General features: G+C 37.7%; 1 protein-coding gene and 1 pseudogene across 2 annotated transcripts in view; both read right to left on the minus strand.

The window, feature by feature from the left end:
- The window catches only part of SCAPER (S-phase cyclin A associated protein in the ER), a 514,148-nt gene that overhangs the window by 289,269 nt on the left and 202,116 nt on the right, over window positions 1-22,763 (minus strand). The gene's annotated exons all lie outside the window — the stretch shown is intronic.
- Window positions 7,953-8,387, minus strand: LOC123944728 (annotated as a pseudogene).

Here is a 22,763-nt window from a genome sequence, read left to right on the forward strand (position 1 = left end):
TGCGTGTACACAGCATGTACATTCCCTTTCCTTCTCTTCTTTATTCATACTTGCATGGCAAAATCCAAACTCTAAGTCCAACTTTCACCCTTCTCTGTACACATACCTGGGCAGATTAAAGTGGTTATAATTACGAATTGTGTTGACTACTCCCACATTAAATTTATGACATTACACCTCAAATGGCCTCTAGTATTGCCAGGCAATCAAGGAAACAAACTATTTTCTCCACACATTCTAGAAATTATTTTAGACTTTCCCCTCAAATTTCTAACACCCTGTAGATCACTTCCTTTTCCCTGACATTTTTTTTCCACTAGGTTTCCAGATGTTACACTATCTTCCTAACCTATAAGTCACATCTTCTAAGTCTTCTTTGCTGGACCCTTTTGCTCATCCCCCAGCTAGTCTTCTCTATCCAAACTCACTCATCAAGTACAGTGACTTGAAATATTATTTATACAAAGGCAATTCCCAAATTTTTATCTCTAGCCTTGACCTCTCCTCTGAACTCTAATCGTATATCAAACTGTCTAAAAATCTCCAAATATTTCCATCACAAGCATTTCTAAATAACAGTCCATAACAAAACACTTAGGCTCCCCATATACGTACTCTTCCCAGAGTGTTTCCCATTTCAGTAAATGGTACTATCATTCACACAATTGCTCATAAATACATCAGCAAATCCGAGGAGCTTACTTCCAAATATATCCCAAAAGTCATCCCAAACACAATCACTTCTCCCCACCACCATCATCAGCTCTCATCTGTACTACCACAACAGCCTCTTAACTGGTCTCCCAGCTTCTAATCAGACCCTCAAGTCCTTTTGTTACAAAAGCAGTCAGTGATATTTTAAAAATATTAATCAAAACACATCATTCTTCTTATTAAAACTTTGCCTTCTCACCAAATTTCAGTAAAATCCAAAGTCCTCACAATGGCCTATGAAGCTTCTATCATTGACCTCTCTGACCTCATCTTATACTACTCTTTTTTTTAAATTTTTGATAATCATATCAAAAAACGGGCAGAAGATTTGAACGGACACTTTATGAAGACATACAAATGGCTATCAGACACATGAAAAAATGTTCATCATCACTAGCCATTAGGGAGATTCAAATTAAAACTACATTGAGATACCACCTTACACCAGTTAGAATGGCCAAAATTAGCAAGACAGGAAACAACATGTGTTGGAGAGGAAGTGGAGAAAGGGGAACCCTCTTACACTGTTGGTGGGCATGCAAGTTGGTGCAGCCACTTTGGAGTGTGGAGATTCCTCAAGAAATTAAAAATAGAGCTTCCCTATGATCCTGCAATTGCACTACTGGGTATTTACCCCAAAGACACAGGTGTAGTGAAAAGAAGGGCCATTTGTACCCCAATGTTTATTGCAGCAATGGCCACGGTCGCCAAACTGTGGAAAGAACCAAGATGCCCTTCAATAGATGAATGGATAAGGAAGATGTGGTCCATATACACGATGGAGTATTATGCCTCCATCAGAAAGGATGAATACCCAACTTTTGTAGCAACATGGATGGGACTGGAAGAGATTATGCTGAGTGAAATAAGTCAAGCAGAGAGAGTCAAGTATCATATGGCTTCACTTATTTGTAGAGCATAACAAATAACATGGAGGACATGGGGAGATGGAGAGGAGAAGGAAGTTGAGGGAAATTGGAAGGGGAGGTGAACCATGAGAGACTATGGACTCTGCAAAACCTGAGGGTTTTGAAGGGGCAGGGGGTGGGAGGTTGAGGGAACCAGGTGGTGGGTAATAGGGAGGGCACATATTGCATGGAGCACTAGGTGTCGTGCAAAAACAATAAATACTGTTACGCTGAAAAAATAAATAAATAAAAATTTTTAAAAAAATGGTCTTCTTCCAGATATTTGCATGGTCTAAGCTAAAATGAATACACAATCTCAAGTAACACTCTTTACTATCTGCCCTCTCTTTATTCTGTTTATTTTTCTTCACAGGACTTGCCTAATATCAAATATTCATTTGCAATCTTCTGCAATAGAATACAAGTTTCATGAGGGTAATGACTGGTTTTGTTCACTGATGTTTCTGTATCTGGGTACTATGACCTCGCATATGGTAGGCAATCAATAAGTATGTGTTAAATAAATGACTAAATGAGAAAAGAGTAATGTAGTAAGAACTAAAAACAGTATTTATGGTCAAATGAGTGAAGGTGCTCAAAAGGTGCAAACTTCCAGTTACATAAGACAGATAAATCCTGGGGATGTAATGTACAGCATGGTGACTATAGTTATCGATACTGTATTATATGTTTGAAAGTTTCTAAGAGATTAGATCATAAAAAGTCTCATCACAAGAAAAAAATTGTAACTATATGTGGTAATGAATGTTAAATTAGTTGTGATAATTATTTCACTACATATATATGTATATATATACACACACAGATATACACACACATTCCAAACATTATGTTGTACACCTAAAACTAATACAATGTTATATGTCAATTATCTCAATTTAAAAAAAACACAAAAATATTTATGAAGCTTATTATGCTTATTAAGCTTATTATGAAGCTTATTACTAAGCTATACTCATTTAGTCCTTTTAGCTATACTTAAAACATACATAGAAGATATGTATTTTTATTATTCCCATTTAAACTATAAGAACAAACACAAAAAGTCAAATTACTTGCCCAAAGTTAGAAAGTCAAAATCATAACTGAGTAACTTTTGCAGAGGGTACAGTGATAAAGCCTAAATTTAAATCAGATAGTATGATTAGGGTTTCTATACTCTTGGCTTCTATACTCTATACTTCTATACTCTATGCCTTGAAGATATGACTGGAAAATAAGTTTGGGCCACAGAATTGTACTCATTATGAAAGTTTTCAAATCATAAAAAACCAAAAGTTAAAAATAACCCAAAAGCTCTATATCCAAAGGGAGAAAATATTCTCTCAAAAGCAGAAGCAATTATTTTTCTTTGATAAGCTAGGCCCCTTTATTTCAAATCCAACTAGAAAAAGTAATGCTGGTCTCAAATGAAAGGAAAGCAATAATATAAATAAAGATAAAATTAAATTAAAGAAAAGATAATCCTCTTACCATATCTCCTAAGGATACATGGTACAAAGCATCAAAATTATCATGATTCGTGTTATCTGTTTTTATACTTTTTTATATCATTTTTATATCATTTATATCATTTTTATACTTTTTTATATCATTTTTTAATACTTACTATGTTATCAGCAAAGGGCTAAATGGCATACATTATTTCCTATAATCTCAACCCCATAGTACAGGTGGCAATATGTTTACATTTTACAAGATGCTTAACAATGGCTCAAAGAGGTTGTTGTTATGTCCACAGTTGCAAAGCTCAAGGTCAAAACCACAATTGGCTGACTTCACAAGACCAAGCTTTTCTAGTACTCTACATTCCCTCCACTGTTTAACCTGTCTCACACAGACTAAGTCTCTCATGTAAATTTTTATTCCTACACCAAGGAAAAGTAATATTCTAAATGACATCTTTAACTTTATAAAAGTTCCAATTATACTATTTTCGGCTATATATAAATGTCATTGAGGTATCTCAGAGAATCCACTTAGGATCCTTATAAATAAATGCAGACACTACATAAGAAAACTTGGGGCTCTATCCAGAACTATCAAAAATTACATCTTCTTAAAGAATAATTCATTTACATATGCAAACATACATGCATTATGTACTCATATTAACATTTTTAAAATCTCACAACTATAAAAAAATGAGAACATGTTGCTTCTCCATGTCCTCATATCAGGGAGATCATATGATAGTTGTCTTTCTCCGATTGACTTATTTCACTAAGCATGGTGGGTAATGGGGAGGGCACATTTTGCATGGAGCACTGGGTGTTGTGCAAAAAGAATACTGTTACGCTGAAAAAATAAATAAAATGGAAAAAAAAATGAGAACATATTTGATTTTTATGACTATTTTAATAGTAAGTTCTTGCTTAATATAAAATCAGTAAGTGTTAATTATAGAATATATAAATAAAATTAAGAAATAAAAATCTTTTTCAAAAAATACAAAAAACAAAAACAAAAAAGAAAAAATCTATAACACTAACACCTAAAAATAATAATTTGAGTATATCCTTCCAGACATCTTTCTTTGTAAATATATTTTTGTGAAGTGGGATACACCATTTATGATATTTTATAAACTGTTTTTTTTAAATAAACTTTTTTTCATTTAACTTTGCAAATATAGGTGTGGCCTCAGTGGCTTAGTCAACTAAACAACTGCCTTCAGCTTGGCCTCAGTGGCTTAGTCAACTAAACATCTGCCTTCAGCTTGGGTCATGATCCCAGGATCCTGGGATCTAGCCCTGTCAGGCTCCCTGCTCTAAAAGGAGTTGTGCGGAAATCAGAGCAGCCCTTTGGCTCACATCTGCTAAGGGACCCTGAGTGATTTGTGGGGACTCTCTGAGCCTCCGCGGAAAGACACAGCATCCCTGGTACCCTTGGGAGCCCAGAATGAGCAGAATGGTGGCCTCCCCACACATGCTGAGTCTCCTTCTCCCTCTCCCACTCTACTGTCCCTCCACCCACCAGTTGTGCTCACTCTCTCTCTCAAATAAATAAAATTTTTTAAAAACTGCACATATATTTATACCATTACATAATATTCAACAACATAATCTAGTGGCTGTAAGGTATTCCATTCCATGAATATGCATAATTTTACAAAATGCTTTCTTTTTAGATATTTGGATAATTTTTTATTTTCAATATTATAAATATTGCAACAAATATTCCTGTAGTTAAAATTTTAAACACATAATCTACTTTTCTCTTATGATCAAATCATGGAAATGAAATTCCTGCATTGTAAATTACACATATTTTTAAGGATTTTCATTAAGTGTTCCCAAACTGAACCAAAATGGGAATTAAATTTTATCTCCACAAGGGATCTGCCAGTACCTAGTATTTCTATTTTGTTTGTAAATCTATCAATCTCTTGGCTGAAATACTGGTGTTAGTATGTTAAACCATTTGTATTTTGTACTCTGTGACTTAAAATGTGTATTTTGTCTAGTTTTCTATAAACACATTTCAAGTTTTTATATATTTCCTTCTAGTGGTTTGCATTCTATTTTACTTTCTGTAAGAAACAGATTGGTTCTGAGTAATAAAAGAAACACATTGTTGGATATGATGGAGAATAATAGTCATTTTCCCATTAAAACTATAAAGACTTTATACAGGACATTTCTGAGATGGCTTCTGAAGATGGAAAGCATGCATAAATGTTCTTCAACATTAAGAATCAGAGGGGAAGACAAACCATGAGAGACTGTGGATTCTAAGAAACAAAATGAGAGTTTTGGAGGGGAGGGGAGTGGGGGGTTGGGTGAGCCTGGTGGTGGGTATTAAGGAGGGCATGTATTGCATGGAGCACTGGGTGAGGTGTACAAACGATGAATTTTGTTAACACTGAAAATAAAATAAAATGAAATAAAATTTAAAAAAAAGGACTGGTTGAGAGAAATATGGTATATTTCCCTGAGGAAATATTAGTAATTAAAATGCTTGTAACAGAAGATTGTGATGGAAAAGGCAATGGCATCAAAGTTTTAGATTATTTCTAAATTATATAGAACAGAAAGAACAACTATGTTTCAAAAGCAAAAACCACAGAAAATATTTACAATAAAACAAGGTGACAATGTATCCTCCTAAACCCAAGAAAAAGTAGGTGAGGTCATATTACCAAGACATCAGTACAGTTTCAGTGTCTTTGAAGGAGAAATCAAAAGGAAACAATGGGCACAGCCATTTTTGCTCTGATCCTATGAGAGGACCAGAAAGCCTCCAGGGAACAAAAGCCACAGAGAGGACCAGTTTCCACTGAGCCCATCCCCTTGACGGGGGTAGGACTACTCTGCCCAGGAAGGGACACCTCAGAAGTAGCATGGTAGGCCCCCCTCCAGAAGACAGACTGAAAGAACAGGTGGACAACATGCTTATGGATCCCACAAGACTCCAACACTAGGGGAAAACAGTATATTGAGCTCTAGGTGTTGCCTCATGACTCATTTATTTTTCAGATAAAATTCTCCTTTTTTCTTTTTCTTGTTTTTTTTTTCTTTTTTTGTCCTTTTTACTTTTTTCCCATTTCAGCTAGATTCTTAATATTTCAACTTGTGTTTCAGAGTTTTAAACTTGCATTTCTTCAAATCTAAATTTTATAGATATATGTATCATCTTAGTCCTTTTTTCACTCTATTATATACACACACACAAACACACACGTATATACATATACATATGTGTGTGTGTATATGTGTGCGTATAGGTTTTTTTGGTTTTTTGTTTGTTTGCTGTTTGTTTGTTTTTTTACTTCTTCGCAATTTTGGGATGTGGTGTCTTCTAACACAGAGACCAAAATTCACCCAGGAACAAAAGGATCACACTGCTTTGTCCACCCTGTTAGATTATACTCTTTCTTCCCCTCCCTATTTAAAAAAAGTTTTTAAAATTTTTATTTTATTCTTGTGTTTCATTTTGGCTTTGTTTGCTTTCCTGTGGTGGCTTCCAACCACTTTGGGTTTTTCTCGGGTGGATTTTGCTTGGGTTATGGTTGATATTTTGGGCTCTGTTCATTTGCCTACCCACTGTTCTCTGGGGAGAATGACTATAAGGGGGATCTCTCTCTCTCTCTCTCTCTCACACACACACACACACACACACACACACATACACACACACACAGACAAGAACTTTGTTCATTGCCACAGAGCTAATCAATATAGATATAAGATGTCACAAATAGAATTTCAGGATAGCAATCAGAAAGTTAATACCTACGCTTAAAAAAAGCATAAGTGACAATACAGAATTTCTAAGGTGGAGATGAGATCTAGTCTGGTTGAATTTTAAAATGCTATGAATGAGATGTAGTCTAAACTAGATGCTCTGACAGCTAGGATCAATGAGGCAGAAGGGAATAAGTGATGTAGAGGATAGGCAGATGGAAAGGAAGGAAGTAGAGGAAAAAAGGGAAAGACAATTAAAAGCCTATGAAAAAGCTTGAAGAGATTAATGATCCCACGAAATGTTCAAATGTCAGTATTGGGATTCTGCAAAGGGGTGGAGAAAGAGCCTAGAAGGTATATTTGAGCAAACCATAGCTGAGAACTTCCTTAATCTGGGGAAGGAAAAAAGCATCTATGTCCAAGAGGCAGAGAGGACCCCTCCCAAAATCAATAAAAATAGATCAACACCCCCATATATATAACAGAGAAACTTGGAAATTAGAGAGCCAAAAAAGCACCTAGGGAGATGAGGTTCCTTATATATGGAGAGAGGAACATCAGAATAACATCAGACCTAGCCGCAGAAACCTGGCAAGTCAGAAAAGGTTGGCAAGACATATTCAGCTTAATAAATGAAAAGTACATGCAGCCAAGAAGGCTTGCTCCAGCAAGGCTGTCATTCAGAACAGATGGAGAGATAAAGAGCTTCTAGGTCAGGCAGAAACTGAAAGAACAAGCAACCGCCAAGCCAGGCCTGTTAGAAATATTAAAGGGGCTTCTGTAGGTGAAGAGAGACAACAAAAGTAATATAGACCAGAAAGTAACAGAGACAATATACAGAAACAGGGACTTCTTTGGCAATACAACAGCACTAAGTTCCTATATTTCAATAGTTACTCTGAATGAAAATGAGCAGAACACTCCAATCAAAAGACCCTGGGTATCAGATTATACAAAAAAGCAGGACCCATCCATATGCTGTCTACAAGAGAATTATTTTGAGCCAAAAGACACTTCCAGATTGAAAGTGAGGGAATGGAGAACCATTTACCATGCTAATGGACATCAAAAGAAAGTTGGGGTAGCAATCCTCTTAACAGACAAATTATTTATTTTTTTTTTGCAGACACCCAAATCTCTTTTATTGGGGGGGGGGGGCCACTGGGGTGGGCCCGGGGCCCTCTCACTGCACTGCTTGTTCATTGGCGCTGCTTCCTGAGTCCTGGGGCTTCATCACATCGGGCAGCTCAGGTGGGCTGGAGAAGGGCTCGATGCGCAGAGCCTCAAAAGCTTCATCAGCTCAGAAGGCCAGCCCTACAGTGGCCACGGCCTGCGGCCAAGCCGTCTGACTGGTGAAGCCGCACTCTCCCAGTGTCTTGCTGTCATCCAGAAGCTGGTCATCCTTGTAGAACCGCTGCTCGTCCGGCGGCCGCTTGAGGATGCCCTCGACGATGCGCTTCAGCTCGAACACGGTACTCGACTCCTTGGCGTCCGTGAAGATAGTGGTCTTGTGGCGCCGGATCATGAGGAACACGTCCTGGGGGCCGCGGGCCGGCATGAGCGCCGAGCCCGGCCCCCCCTCCCCCGCCGCTGGCCGTCCCCACCCCCACCCCGCGCGGCCCGCCGTCGCCCGTCGCCCCCCGCCGGCCCCGGCCGACAAATTAGATTTTAAACCAAGACTATAGAGGGACACTATATCATACTTAAGGGTCTATCCAATAAGAAGATCTAACAACTGTAAATATCTATGCTGTGAATACAGGAGAAAAATAAAAAATTTAGAAATAAAAATTAAAAAACATACTGATAATAATACATTAATAGTAGGAAACTTCAACACCCTACTCAATGGACAGATCATCTAAGCAGATCAACAAAGAACAAGAACTTTGAATTACACATCGGACCAGAGGGACTTCATAGATATATACAGAACATTCCATCCTAAAACAACCAAATACCCATTCTTCCCGAGTGTACATGTAACCTTCTCCAGAACAGATCACATACTGGGTCACAAATCAGGTCTCAACTGATATCAAAAGACTGAGACTATTCCCTGCAGATTTTCAGACCTCAATGCTTTGAAACTCAATCACAAGAGGAAATTTGGAAGGAACTCAAACACTTGGAGGTTTAAAAGCATCTTGCTAAAGAATGAATGGGTCAACTAGGAAATTGAAAAAGAACTTAAACAATTCATGGAAACTAATGAAAATGAAAACATATCGGTTCAAAACATATGGGATACTGCAAAGGCAGTCCTTAGAGGGCAGTACATAGCCATCCAAGCCTCACTCAAAATATATTTAGAAAAATCCCAAATGCACAAGCTAACCTTACACCTAAAGGATCTAAAGAAAGAACCATAAATAAAGTCTACACAAATATATATACAGAGAGAAGACAAATAATAAAGATTAGAACAGAAATCAATGAAATAGAAAGTAGAAGAACAATAGAAGAAATTGACAAAACTAGAAGCTGGTTCTTTGAAAGAATTGGTAAGACTGATAAACTGCTGGCTAGACTTTTCCAAAAGAGAAAGGACCCAAATTACTAAAATCAAGAATGAGGGGTGCTTGGGTGGCTCAGTCGTTAAGCGTCTGCCTTCGTTCGGCTCAGGTCATGGTCCCAGGGTCCTGGGATCAAGCCCCACATTGGGCTCCCTGCTCGGTGGGAAGCCTGCTTCTCCCTTTCCCACCCCCCCTGCTTGTGTTCCCTCTCGCTGTGTGTCTCTATCAAATAAATAAATAAAATCTTAAAAAAATAAAATAAAACAAAATCAAGAATGAAAGGGGAAAAATCACAACCAATACCAAGGAAATAGAGGCAAAATTATTAGAAGTTATTATCAGCAGCTATATGCCAACAAATTAGGCAGTCTGGAAGAAATGGATGCATTCCTAGAAAATTATAAACTACCAAGACTGAAACAGGAAGAAACAGATGATATGAAAAGACCAATAACCAGCAAGGAAATTGAAGCAGGAATCAAAAACCTCACAAAAAGAAGAGTCCATGGCCAGATGGCTTCCCAGGGAAATTCTACCAAACATTTAAAGACGAAACAATACCTATGCTACTGAAGCTGTTTCAAAAAATAGAAATGGAAGGAAAACTTCCAAACTCGTTCTACGAGGACATCATTACCTTGATCCCAAAACCAAAGACCCCATCAAAAATAATTAGAGACCAATATCCCTGATGAACATGGATGCCATATTACTCAGCAAGATCCTAGCCAATAGGATCCAACAGTACATTAAAAGGATTATTCACCACGACCAGGAGAGATTTATTCCTGGGATACAAGGGTGGTTCAAAATTCACAAATCAATAAAAGAAAAGACAAGAATGATGTGATACTCCAATAGATCCAGAAAAAGCATTTGACAAAGTAGAGCATCCTTTCTTGATTAAAACTCTTCAGAGTGTAGGGATGGAGGGAACATACCTCAATATCATAAAAGCCATCTATGAAAAGCCCACAGAGAATATCATTCTCAATGGGGAAAAACTGAGACCATTTCCCTTAAGATCAGAAACACAACAGGGATGCCCACTCTTGCCACTATTGTTCAACACAGTACTAGAAGTCCCAGCATCAGCAGACAATAAAAAGAAATAAAAGGCATTCAAATTGGCAAAGAAGAAGTCAAACTCTTCCTCTTCACAGATAACATGATACTTTATGTGGAAAGCCCAAAAGACTCCTCCCTCAAATTATTAGAATTCATACAGCAATTCAGCAACATGGCAGGATATAAAATCAATGCATAGAAATCAGCTACATTTCTATACACTACAAATGTGACTGAAGAAAGAGAAATCAAGAAATCGATTCCATTTACAATATCACCAAAACCCATAAGATACTTAGGAAGAAACCTAATTAAAGAGGTAAAGGATCTGTACTCTATAAATTACAGAACACTTATGAAAGAAATTGAGAAAGACATAAAGAGATGGAAAAACATTCCATGCTCATGAATTGGAAGAATAAGCATTGTGAAAATGTCTGTGTTGCCCAGAGCAATCTACACATTCAAAGCAATCCCTATCAAAAGACCACCGACAATTTTCACAAAGCTGGAACAAACAATCCTAAAATTTCTATGGAACAGAAATGACCCCGAATTGCCAGGGGAATGCTGAAAAAGAAAAGGACCCAATCAGAATGGAAAACTTAGTTACATTAAAAATACACTAGTGTGAATAAATAGTAGACTTAAGGAAGCAAAAGAACAGATGAGGGAACTGGAGGACAAAGTAATGGAAAGCAATCATGCTGAACAGAAGAAAAAGGACGAATAGAAGAGGAGAATAATAAAAGAAACACAGGGGCACCATTAGGCAGAGTAACATTTGCATTATAGGGATCCTAGAAGGAGAAGAGAGAGGAAAGGGGGCAGAAAATTTATTTGCAGAAATAATAGCTGAAAATTTCCTGAATCTGGGGAAAGAAACAGAAATCCAGATTCAGCAGGCATGGAGATCCCACAACAAAATCAACCCAAAGAGGCCCAGAAAAAAGCAAACAATAATTAAAATGGCAAAAAGTAGTGAGAGAGAGAGAGAGGACCTTTAAAGTAGGAAGAAAAAACAATTACATACAAGGGAAACTCGGTAAGGCTATCAGCTGATTTTTCTACCAGAAACTTTAGAGGCAGGAAGGGAGGGTCATGATATATTCAAAGTGCTGGAAACACAAAACAAAACAAAACAAAACAAAAAAACAAAAAGAGTCTGCAACTAAGAATACTCTATCCAGCAAGGCCATGATTCAGAATAGAAGGAGAGATAAAGAGTTTCCCAAACAAAAGTTAACAGAATTCATCACCACTAAACCAGCCTCACCACTAAACCAGTTCCTTAACTGGGACTATTTGTGAGGGAAGGAAAAATCATAAGGAGGAATAAGAAAAGTAGGAAGCACAAAAGCAGTAAAATTAAGCATATCTATAACAATCAATGAAGGTATTCACAGAATAAAAGGATATAGAGCATGACACCACATACTTAAAACGTGGGGAAGAGAGAAGAAAAAATTTAGTGCTTTTAGAATAGGTTCAAGCTTATGTGACATCAACTTAATATAGATTACTATATGCAGAAGATATTATATATAACATTAGAGGTAACCACAAATCAAAAACTATAATAGTTAAGCAAATAGTAGAGAAAGGAATCCAAGTATATCACTAAGGCAAGCCAACAAACCATGAAAGAGCAAGAGAAGAAAGAAATAGAGAAGAACTACCAAAAAACCCCGATAAAATAAGTATGAAAATGGCAATAAGTATATAGTAACAATAATTACTTTGAATGTAAATGGAATAATCAAAAGACATAGGGTGGTAGAATGGATTAAAAAAAAAAAGAAGACCCAACTATATGCTGCCTACAAGAGACCTATTTCAGACCTAAAGACACATGAAGATAAAAGTGAAGGGATGGAAAAGCATTTATCATTCAAATAGCAGTGAAAAGAAAGCCAGGTAGTGATACTTACATTGGACAAAACAGACTTTAAAACAAAGACTGTTAATAAGTGACAAAAAATGATCTATATAATCATAAAGGGAACATTCAACAAGAGGAATAACAACTGTAAATATGTATATGCCCAATATAGAAGCACTGAAACACATAAAGCAACTATTAATGAACATGAGGAAGTAATTGAATAATTCAGTAATAGCAGGGGACTTTAAAACACCACTTAAATCAATGGACAGATCAGCCAAATAGAAAATTGACAAGAAAACAATGGGTTTAAAAAAAATAGAAAAAAAAAAACACAGAAAAAAAAACAAACAAAAAACAATGGGTTTAAATGACACATTGGGCCAGATGGATCTGACAGATATATTCAGAACAATCCATCCTAAAACAGAATACACATTCAAGTGCACATGGAATATTCTACATAGTAGATCATATTATACCACAAAATAAGTCTCAACAAATTGAAAAGAGAAAGTCATACCATGCATCTTTTTCAACCACAACACTATGAAACTAGAAACCAACCAGAAGAAAATTTCTGGAAAGAACACAAATACATAGAGGTTAAATAGCATGCTATTAAATAATGAATTGGTTAATCAAGAAATCATAGGAAATCAAAAAACATGGAGACAAATGAAAATGAAATCACAGTAGTCAAAAATCCTTGGGATGCAGCAAAAGTGGTGCTAAAAGGAAGTTTATAGTAATAAGTTTATAGTAATACAGGCCTATCTTGAGAAGAAAAATCTCAAATAAACAACCTAATTTTATACTAAAAAGAGGCAAAGAAAGAAAGAACAAAACCCTAAACCAGTAGAAGGAAGGAAATAATAAAGATTAGAACAGAAATAAATGAAACAGAAACTTTAGAAAAGATAGAACAGATCGATGAAACAAGAAGATAGTTCTTTGGGGAAAAAAAATCAACAAACTGGTAAACCTCTACCCAGATTCATCAAAACAAATATAGAGGACTCCAAAAAATCAGGAATGAAAGAGAGAAATAACAAGCAACACGACAGAAATACAAATAATTACAAGAGACTATTGTGAAAATTATATGCCAACAAATTGGACAATATAGAAGAAATGGATAAATTACTGAAAACACAGAACCTGCCAAAACTGAATTGAGAAGAAATAGAAAATTTGAATAGACTGATTACCAGCAATGAAAATGAATCACTAAATCAAAAAAACTCTCATCAGACATGGCATCACAGTAATTCTACCAAACATTAAAAGAAGAGTTAATACCTATTCTTTTCAAACTATTTAAAACAATAGAAGAGTAAAAAAAGTTTCCAATTTCATTGCATGAGGCCAGCATTATCCTGATATCAAAACCAGATACCAAAACACTAAAAGGGAGAGAGAGAGAGAATGATAGGGAAATATCACAATATCTCTGGTGAACACACATGCAAATACCCTCCACAAAATATTAAACCAAATCCAACAACGCATTAAAAAAAATTAGTAACTATGATCAAGTGGGATTTATTCATGGGATGCAAGGGTGGTTCAACATTCACAAATCAATCAATGTGATACACCAGATCAACAAGAGAAAGGGGGAAAATCATATGATCATTTCAACAGATGCAAAAAAAGCATATGATAAACTATGACATCAACTTATGATAAAAGTTCTCAACACAGCAGGTTTACAGGGAATTTTACCTCAACATAATAAAGGCCATCTATGAAGAACCCAGCTAACATCTTCTCAGTGGTGAAAAGCTGAAAGCTTTCCCCTTAAGATCAGGAACAAGTCTAGGATGTACACTCTCACCATTTTTATTCAACATAGTCCTGAAATCCTAGCCATAGAAATCAGTGAAGAAAAAGAAAAGGCATTCGGAGTGGTAAGGGAGAAGTAAAACATTCACTACTTACAGATGACATGATACTATATACAGAAAACCCTAAAGACTCTACTAAAAAAAATCCTACTAGAAATGGTAATTTATTAAGGTTGTAGGATATAAAATCAATACACAGAAATCCATTGCATTTCCATACACTAATAATGAAGTACCATAATGAGAAATTAAGAAAACAATCCCATTTACAATTGCACCATAAACAACAAAATATCTAGTAATAAACTTAACCAAGGAGGCAAAGAACTGTACTCTGAAAACTATTAAACATTGATGGAAGAAACTGAAGATGACAAATCAATGGAAAAGCATTCCATGCTAATGAATTGGAGAATAATTACTGTTGAAATGGCCATATAACCAAGCAATCTAAAGATTAAATGTAATCCCTATCAAAATATCACATTTTTCACAGAACTAGAATGAATAATCCTAAAATGTGTATGGAACCACAGAAGACCCCAAATAGCCAAAGAAATTTGAAAAAGAACAAAATTTGGAGGTATCCCAATCTCAGATTTCAAGATAAACCACTAAGTTGTAGAAATTAAAAGTGTATGGTATGGCACAAAAATAGACACCATAAATCAATGGAACAGAACAGAGAGCCCAGAAATAAAACCACATTATATGGTCAATTATATTCTACAAGCAAGAAAATGCAATTAGGAAAAAACGAGTCTCTTCAATAAACGGTGGTGGGAAAACTGAATAACTACATGCTAAAGAGTGAAATAGAAACATTTACTTGCACTTTAAACAAAAATAAACTCAAAATGGAATGAAGACCTAAATGTAATACCTGAAACCATAAAAATCCTAGAAAGCACAGGGAGCAATTTCCTTGACATCAGCTATAGCAACGTTTTTCTAGATATGTCTCCTGAGGCAAGTGAACAAAAGCGAAAATAAACTATCAGGATTTCATCAAAATAAAAAGCTGTGCTCAGCAAGTGAAATAATCAACAAAATTAAAGGCAACCTACAGAATGGGAGAAGATATTTGCAAATGACATACACAATAAAGGGGTCAGTGTCCAAAATATATAACGAACTTGTACAACTAAATACCCAAAGAAACAATCCAATTAAAAGATGGGCAGAATACATGCACAGATATTTCTCCAAAGAAAACATACAGATGGCCAACAGACACATGAAAAGATGCTAAACATTACTAACTGGCAAGGAAATGCAAATCAAAACTGCAAATCAAACCACAACGAGGAGGAAGTCAAGATGGCGGGGAAGTAGGAGGAGGCACCATTTCAACCTGTACCCTAAAGTAAGCTGATTACCTACCAAAGAACTCCGACGACCCATGAAATCAGCCTGAGATCAGAATTATACACGTCTGGATCTCTACAGGAGCAGAAGACGCCAGTGGCAGGTAAAGCAGATTGGGAGCCTGGGACTGATATCGGAAGATAAACAAAAGGGGGAGGGAGCCACCAGAGGTGACCGATTGGAAAGTAATACCCCAACACGAGAGTGCTCTGCGTCTGGGGACCAGCATTAACTTGGAGTCTGGTTGAAAGCACTCAAAAAACAAAGAGCAAAGGATCGCGGAGGGTAATAGTGGGAACCTGGGCGGTTAGGGTCAGGGACCTAAGTCCCCCGACCCAGGACAGCCTCCCCTGGCGCTGAGCCAGAGAGAGTGCTGCGGAGAAATCAGGTCTCCGTCCCTGAGCCGCCAGTGCGCCTGAATGCCAGTGCGCCCGAGAACGAGTGGGGTCTGGCTCCCGTAAGGAGCTGGGAGCCTGGCCAGACGGCAATCCTGAAACGCGCGCGTCCCACACCCTCCCTTGGGATACGTGCTCATAGGCGCTAGCCTGGAGCTCTGGCATCCGGAAAAACCAGACATTCCCAGCCCGGGACAGCGGGAAAATCTCAGTGTGCGATCTCTGCTTGGAACCTCTCTGGCGGTCTGGAGCTGCCTAGACAGCCACCGCTGCCTTGGTTTTGGGTACAACGAGGAGCTCCTGCATCCCCAGGGACAGTGACTCAGAACCAACTCAGCCAGCAGCTTTTCCAAAACATTCTGGGGCTTCTCTCTGAGAGGGAGGTCGGGGTGCAGTTTGCTCTCCTCTAAACCTCCAAAAACCATCAAAAGCTGTCAAGGCGAGAGAAAGCAGATGAAAGAACTTAAAAACCCCCAGAGAACAAAAGCCTGAAAAAAACAGTTTCCTCAGAGCTCACCACCTTGAGGGGAGCGGGAGGACCTAACTCAGGGAACATCATTGTCTGAAAACCCACGTGGCAGGCCCCTCCCTCAGAAAACCAACCAGGAAGGAAGAAAAAAAAAAAAAAAGACTACAAGAGAACAACCACCACTACTTCATAAACACAACTTTTATTTTTAACTCTTTACCAATATTCTGGTTCTTTTTTTTATACATACAGATAATTTTTTAACCTATTTACCACCACACTGAGATGTCCAGTACATCAAATTCTTTAATAACCTTCTAACCTGAACTTTTTGATACACACACCCATGTTTTTCTTTTGCTTTTCTATTTTTTTAAATTCTTTTTTAATTTTAATTTAGTTTAGTCTAGTTTATTATTTTTTAATTTTTATCTTCTACTCTACATATAGAGTTAAACTTCAAGGTAATCCCCTTTCCCCAATCAATGCTACCCCTATAGGCAAACCAGTTTCTAATCCCCCTGTAACTTAGGAAAGGTGAGTCCCTTAACAAAAACATCAAGATACCTTCAGGAAGAATCAAAATAACCTTCCTCACCCAACTGAGAATTTATAACCACTCTCCCAATTTTTACCTTCTGTCAGTGTTTCTGTGAATTTGTGTTTGTCCTGATAATATATAAATCTTATACTTGGGGTTCTTTCTGATGAGGTTCTTCCCCCTTTTTTGCTTATATATATTTTTTTCTCTTGTCATATACTTTTATCAGTCTTTTTGTTTGTCTGTTTTTGTTTGTATACTTCATAAATCTTACCTTGTGGCCAATTTGGACTGAGCCTTCTCTTTTATCTGCCCTTTTTTTCCTATCTCTCTCTCTCTCTTTTTTTTTTCCTTTTTTCTTTCCCCCTTTTTTTCTTTCTTCTTCTCTATTTCTTTTTCTTTTCTTTTTTCTCTCATTTGGGTGGGGAATCCTGATTGCACAGAAGCGTTCCAAGGTGCACATTGACTGCACCACAATCGATAAGTCCAGCTGCATCTGTTCAGTCATCTCTTACCAAAATGACTAGGAGGAGGAATACCCAACAGAAGAAAAATACAGAGGATGGGCCTTCTGCAACAGAGCTAATGGCTATCGACATAGACAATATGTCAGAAAAGGAATTCAGACTAACAATTATCCAGGCAATATCTAGGTTGGAGAAAGCCATGGATGACCAAACAGAATTGATTAGGGCAGAACTGAAAGCCACCAGGGATGATGTTCACAATGTTAGGGCAGAACTGAAAGCCACCAGGGATGATGTTCAAAATGCTCTCAATGAGTTCCAATCTAATCTAAATTCTCTAAAAGCTAGGGTAACTGAGACAGAAGATAGAATTAGTGATCTGGAGGACAAACAGATAGAGAGAAAGGATCAGGAGGAAGCCTAGAACAAACAGCTCAGAAGCCACGAAAACAGAATCAGGGAAATAAACGATGCCATGAAACGTTCCAACGTCAGAATTATTGGAATCCCTGAAGGGGAGGAAAAAGAAAGAAGTCTAGAAGATATAGTGGAAGAAGTTGTCTATGAAAATTTTCCCAATCTCACGAATGGAAACAACATTCATGTACTAGAGGCAGAGAGATTTCCTCCAAAGATTTTAAATTCTTGAAAGTCCTCACGACACCTTATAGTTAGAATGAGGAATTATGTTTCAAGAGAGACCCTCTTAAAAGCAGCTAGGACAAAGAGGCTTCTTACATACAGAGGAAAGCCCATTAGAATAACGTCAGACCTTTCCACAGAGACCTGGCAAGCCAGGAAGGGCTGGCAAAATATATTCAGAGTACTAAATGAGAAGAACATGCAACCAAGAATACTCTATCCAGCAAGACTGACATTTAAAATGGATGGAGAGATAAAGAGTTTCCAAGACCGGCAAGGCTTAAAAGACTATGCAACCACCAAGCCGACACTGCAGGAAATATTAAGGGGGGTCCTATAAAAGAGAAAAAAATCCCAAGAATATCATTGAACATAAATATAGAAACAATCTACAGACAGAAAGACTTCAAAGGCAACACGATGTCAATAAAAACCTATCTCTCAATAATCACTCTCAATGTGAATGGCCTAAATGGGCCCATAAAACGACACAGGGTTGCAGATTGGATAAAACGAGAGGACCCATCCATATGTTGTCTACAAGAGACCCATTTTGAACCTAAGGATACACCCAGACTGAAAGTGAAGGGATGGAGAAGCATCTTTCATGCCAATGGGCCTCAAAAGAAGGCCGGAGTAGCGATTCTCATATCAGATAAATTAGATTTTAAACTAAAGTCTGTAGTCAGAGATACAGAAGGACACTACATAATTCTTAAAGGGACTATCCGCCAAGATGATCTAACAATTGTGAATATCTATGCCCCCAATATGGGAGCAGCCAATTACATAAGAAAACTATTAATCAAGATAAAGAGTCATATTGATATGAATACAATAATAGTAGGAGATCTTAATACGCCTCTCTCAGAAATAGACAGATCATCGAAGCAGAAAATTAATAAAGAAATACGAGCATTGAATGAAACATTGGACCAGATGGACCTCATCGATGTATACAGAACATTCCACCCTAAACCAACAGAATACTCATTCTTCTCAAGTGCACATGGAACCTTCTCCAGAATAGACCACATACTGGGTCACAAAGCAGGACTCAACCGAAACCAAAAGACTGACATTATTCCCTGCATATTCTCAGATCACAATGCTTTGAAACTGGAACTCAATCACAAGGAAAAGTTCAGAAGGAACTCAAACACCTGGAAGCTAAAGACCACCTTGCTTAAGAATGCTTGGATCAACCAGGAGATCAAAGAAGAACTTAAACAATTCATGGAAACCAATGAGAATGAAGACACTTCGGTCCAAAACCTATGGGATAGAGCAAAGGCGGTTCTAAGGGGGAAATACATAGCCATCCAAGCCTCCCTCAAAAACATTGAAAAATCCAGAATACACCAGCTGTCTCTACACCTTAAAGAACTGGAGAATCAACAACAAATCAAAGCAACTCCACATGCAAGAAGGGAAATAATCAAAATTAGAGCAGAGATCAATGAGGTAGAAACGAGAGATACAGTAGAACGTATCAATGAAACTAGAAGCTGGTTTTTTGAAAGAATCAATAAGATCGATAAACCATTGGCCACACTAATCCAAAAGAAAAGAGAGAAAGCCCAAATTAATAAAATTATGAATGAAAAGGGAGAGATCACAACTAACACCAAGGAAATAGAAACAATCATCAGAAATTATTACCAACAGTTATATGCCAATAAGCTAAGCAACCTAGATAAAATGGATGCATTCCTGGAAAACTACAAACTCCCAAAATTGAACCAGGAAGAAATTGACAACCTGAATAGACCAATATCTAGTAACGAGATTGAAGCAGTGATCAAAAACCTCCCAAAAAACAAGAGCCCAGGACCTGACGGATTCCCTGGGGAATTCTACCAAACTTTCAAAGAAGAAATAACACCAATTCTCCTGAAGCTGTTCCAAAAAATTGAAGCAGAAGGAAAACTTCCAGACTCTTTTTATGAAGCCAGCATTACCCTGATCCCCAAACCAGGCAAAGACCCTACCAAAAAGGAGAATTTCAGACCAATATCACTGATGAATATGGATGCAAAGATTCTCAACAAGATCCTAGCAAACAGGATCCAGCAGCACATTCAAAAGATTATCCACCATGACCAGGTGGGATTCATCCCTGGGTTGCAAGGTTGGTTCAACATTCGCAAATCAATCAATGTGATAGAACACATCAATAAGAGAAGAGAGAAGAACCACATGGTCCTCTCAATTGATGCACAAAAAGCATTTGACAAAATCCAGCATCCGTTCCTGATGAAAACACTTCAAAGTATAGGGATAGAGGGAACATTCCTGAACTTCATAAAATCTATTTATGAAAGACCCACAGCAAATATCATCCTCAATGGGAAAAAGCTTGCAGCCTTCCCGTTGAGATCAGGAACACGACAAGGATGCCCACTCTCACCACTCTTGTTCAACATAGTATGAGAAGTCCTAGCAACAGCAAGCAGACAACAAAGAGAAATAAGAGGTATCCAAATTGGCAAGGAAGAAGTCAAACTCTCTCTCTTCGCAGATGACATGATTCTTTATATGGAAAACCCCAAAGACTCCACCCCTAAACTACTAGAACTCATACAGCAATTCAGTAACGTGGCAGGGTACAAAGTCAATGTACAGAAATCAGTGGCTTTCTTATACACTAACAATGAAAATACAGAAAGGGAAATTAGAGAATCGATTCCATTTACTATAGCACCAAGAACCATAAGCTACCTGGGAATAAACCTAACCAAAGAGGTAAAGGACCTGTATTTGAGGAACTACAGAACACTCATGAAAGAAATTGAAGAAGACACAAAAAGATGGAAGACTGTTCCATGCTCTTGGATTGGAAGAATAAACATTGTTAAAATGTCTATACTGCCTAGAGCAATCTATACTTTGAATGCCATTCCAATCAAAATTCCACGAGTATTTTTCAAAGAGCTGGAGCAAAGAATCCTAAAAGTTGTATGGAATCAGAAGAGACCCCGAATTGCTAAGGAAATGTTGAAAAACAAAAACAAAACTGCCGGCATCACGTTACCCGATTTCAAGCTTTACTACAAAGCTGTGATCACCAAGACAGCGTGGTACTGGCATAAAAACAGACACATAGACCAGTGGAATAGAGGGGAGAGCCCAGATATGGACCCTCTACTCTATGGTGAAATAATCTTCGACAAAACAGGAAAAAATATTCAATGGAAAAAAGACAGTCTCTTCAATAAATGGTGCTGGGAAAACTGGACAGTGATATATAGAAGAATGAAACTCGACCATTCTCTTACACCGTACACAAAGATAAACTCGAAATGGATAAAAGACCTCAACGTGAGACAGGAATCTATCAGAATCCTAGAGGAGAACATAGGCAGTAACCTCTTCGATATCAGCCACAGCAACTTCTTTCAAGATATGTCTCCAAAGGCCAAGGAAACAAAAGCAAAAATGAACCTTTGGGACTTCATCAAGATCAAAAGCTTCTGCACAGCAAAGGAAACACTCAACAAAACAAAAAGGCAAACCACAGAATGGGAGAAGATGTTTGCAAATAACAGTACAGACAAAAGGTTGATATCCAGGATCTATAAAGAACTCCTCAAACTCAACACACACAAAACAGATAATCATTTCAAAAAATGGGCAGAAGATATGAACAGACACTTCTCCAATGAAGACATACAAATGGCTATCAGACACAGGAAAAATGCTCATCATCACTAGCCATCAGGGAGAGTCAAATTAAAACCACATTGAGATATCACCTTACACCAGTTAGAATGGCCAAAATTAGCAAGACAGGAAACAACGTGTGTTGGAGAGGATGTGGAGAAAGGGGAACCCTCTTACACTGTTGGTGGGAATGCAAGTTGGTGCAGCCACTTTGGAGAACAGTGTGGAGACTCCTGAAGAAATTAAGAATAGAGCTTCCCTATGACCCTGCAATTGCACTGCTGGGTATTTACCCCCAAAGATACAGATGTAGTGAAAGAAGGGCCATCTGTACCCCCAATGTTTATTGCAGCAATGGCTACAGTCGCCGAACTGTGGAAAGAACCAAGATGCTCTTCAACGGATGAATGGATAAGGAAGATGTGGTACATATACACAATGGAGTATTATGCCTCCATCAGAAAGGATGAATACCCAACTTTTGTAGCAACATGGACAGGACTGGAAGAAATTATGCTGAGCGAAATAAGTCAAGCAGAGAGAGTCAAGTATCATATGGTCTCACTTATTTGTGGAGCATAACAAATAACATGGAGGACATGGGGAGATGGAGAGGAGAGGGAGTTGAGGGAAACTGGAAAGGGAGATGAACCATGATAGACTATGGACTCTGAAAAACAACCAGAGGTTTTTGAAGGGGCTGGGGGGCGGGGGGGGGGAGTGGGAGGTTGAGGAACCAGGTGGTGGGTAATAGGGAGGGCACATACTGCATGGAGCACTGGGTGTGATGCCAAAACAATGAACACTGTTATGCTGTAAATAAACAAATAAACGAATTTAAAAAAAAACACAACGAGATATCACTTTACACCTGTTAGAATAGCTAAAATTAAAAATACAAGAAACAAGTGTTAGGGAGGATATGGAGAAAAAGGAACCTTCTTGCACTGCTGGTGGGAATGCAAACTGGTGCAGCCACTGTGGAAAAGAGTACAGAGTTTCCTTAAAAAATTAAAAATAGAATTACCTTTGATCCAGTAATTCCATTACTTGGTATTTACCCAAGGAAT

The sequence above is a fragment of the Meles meles genome, chromosome 6 (genome assembly GCF_922984935.1).
Source record: "Meles meles chromosome 6, mMelMel3.1 paternal haplotype, whole genome shotgun sequence".
Taxonomy (NCBI): domain Eukaryota; kingdom Metazoa; phylum Chordata; class Mammalia; order Carnivora; family Mustelidae; genus Meles; species Meles meles.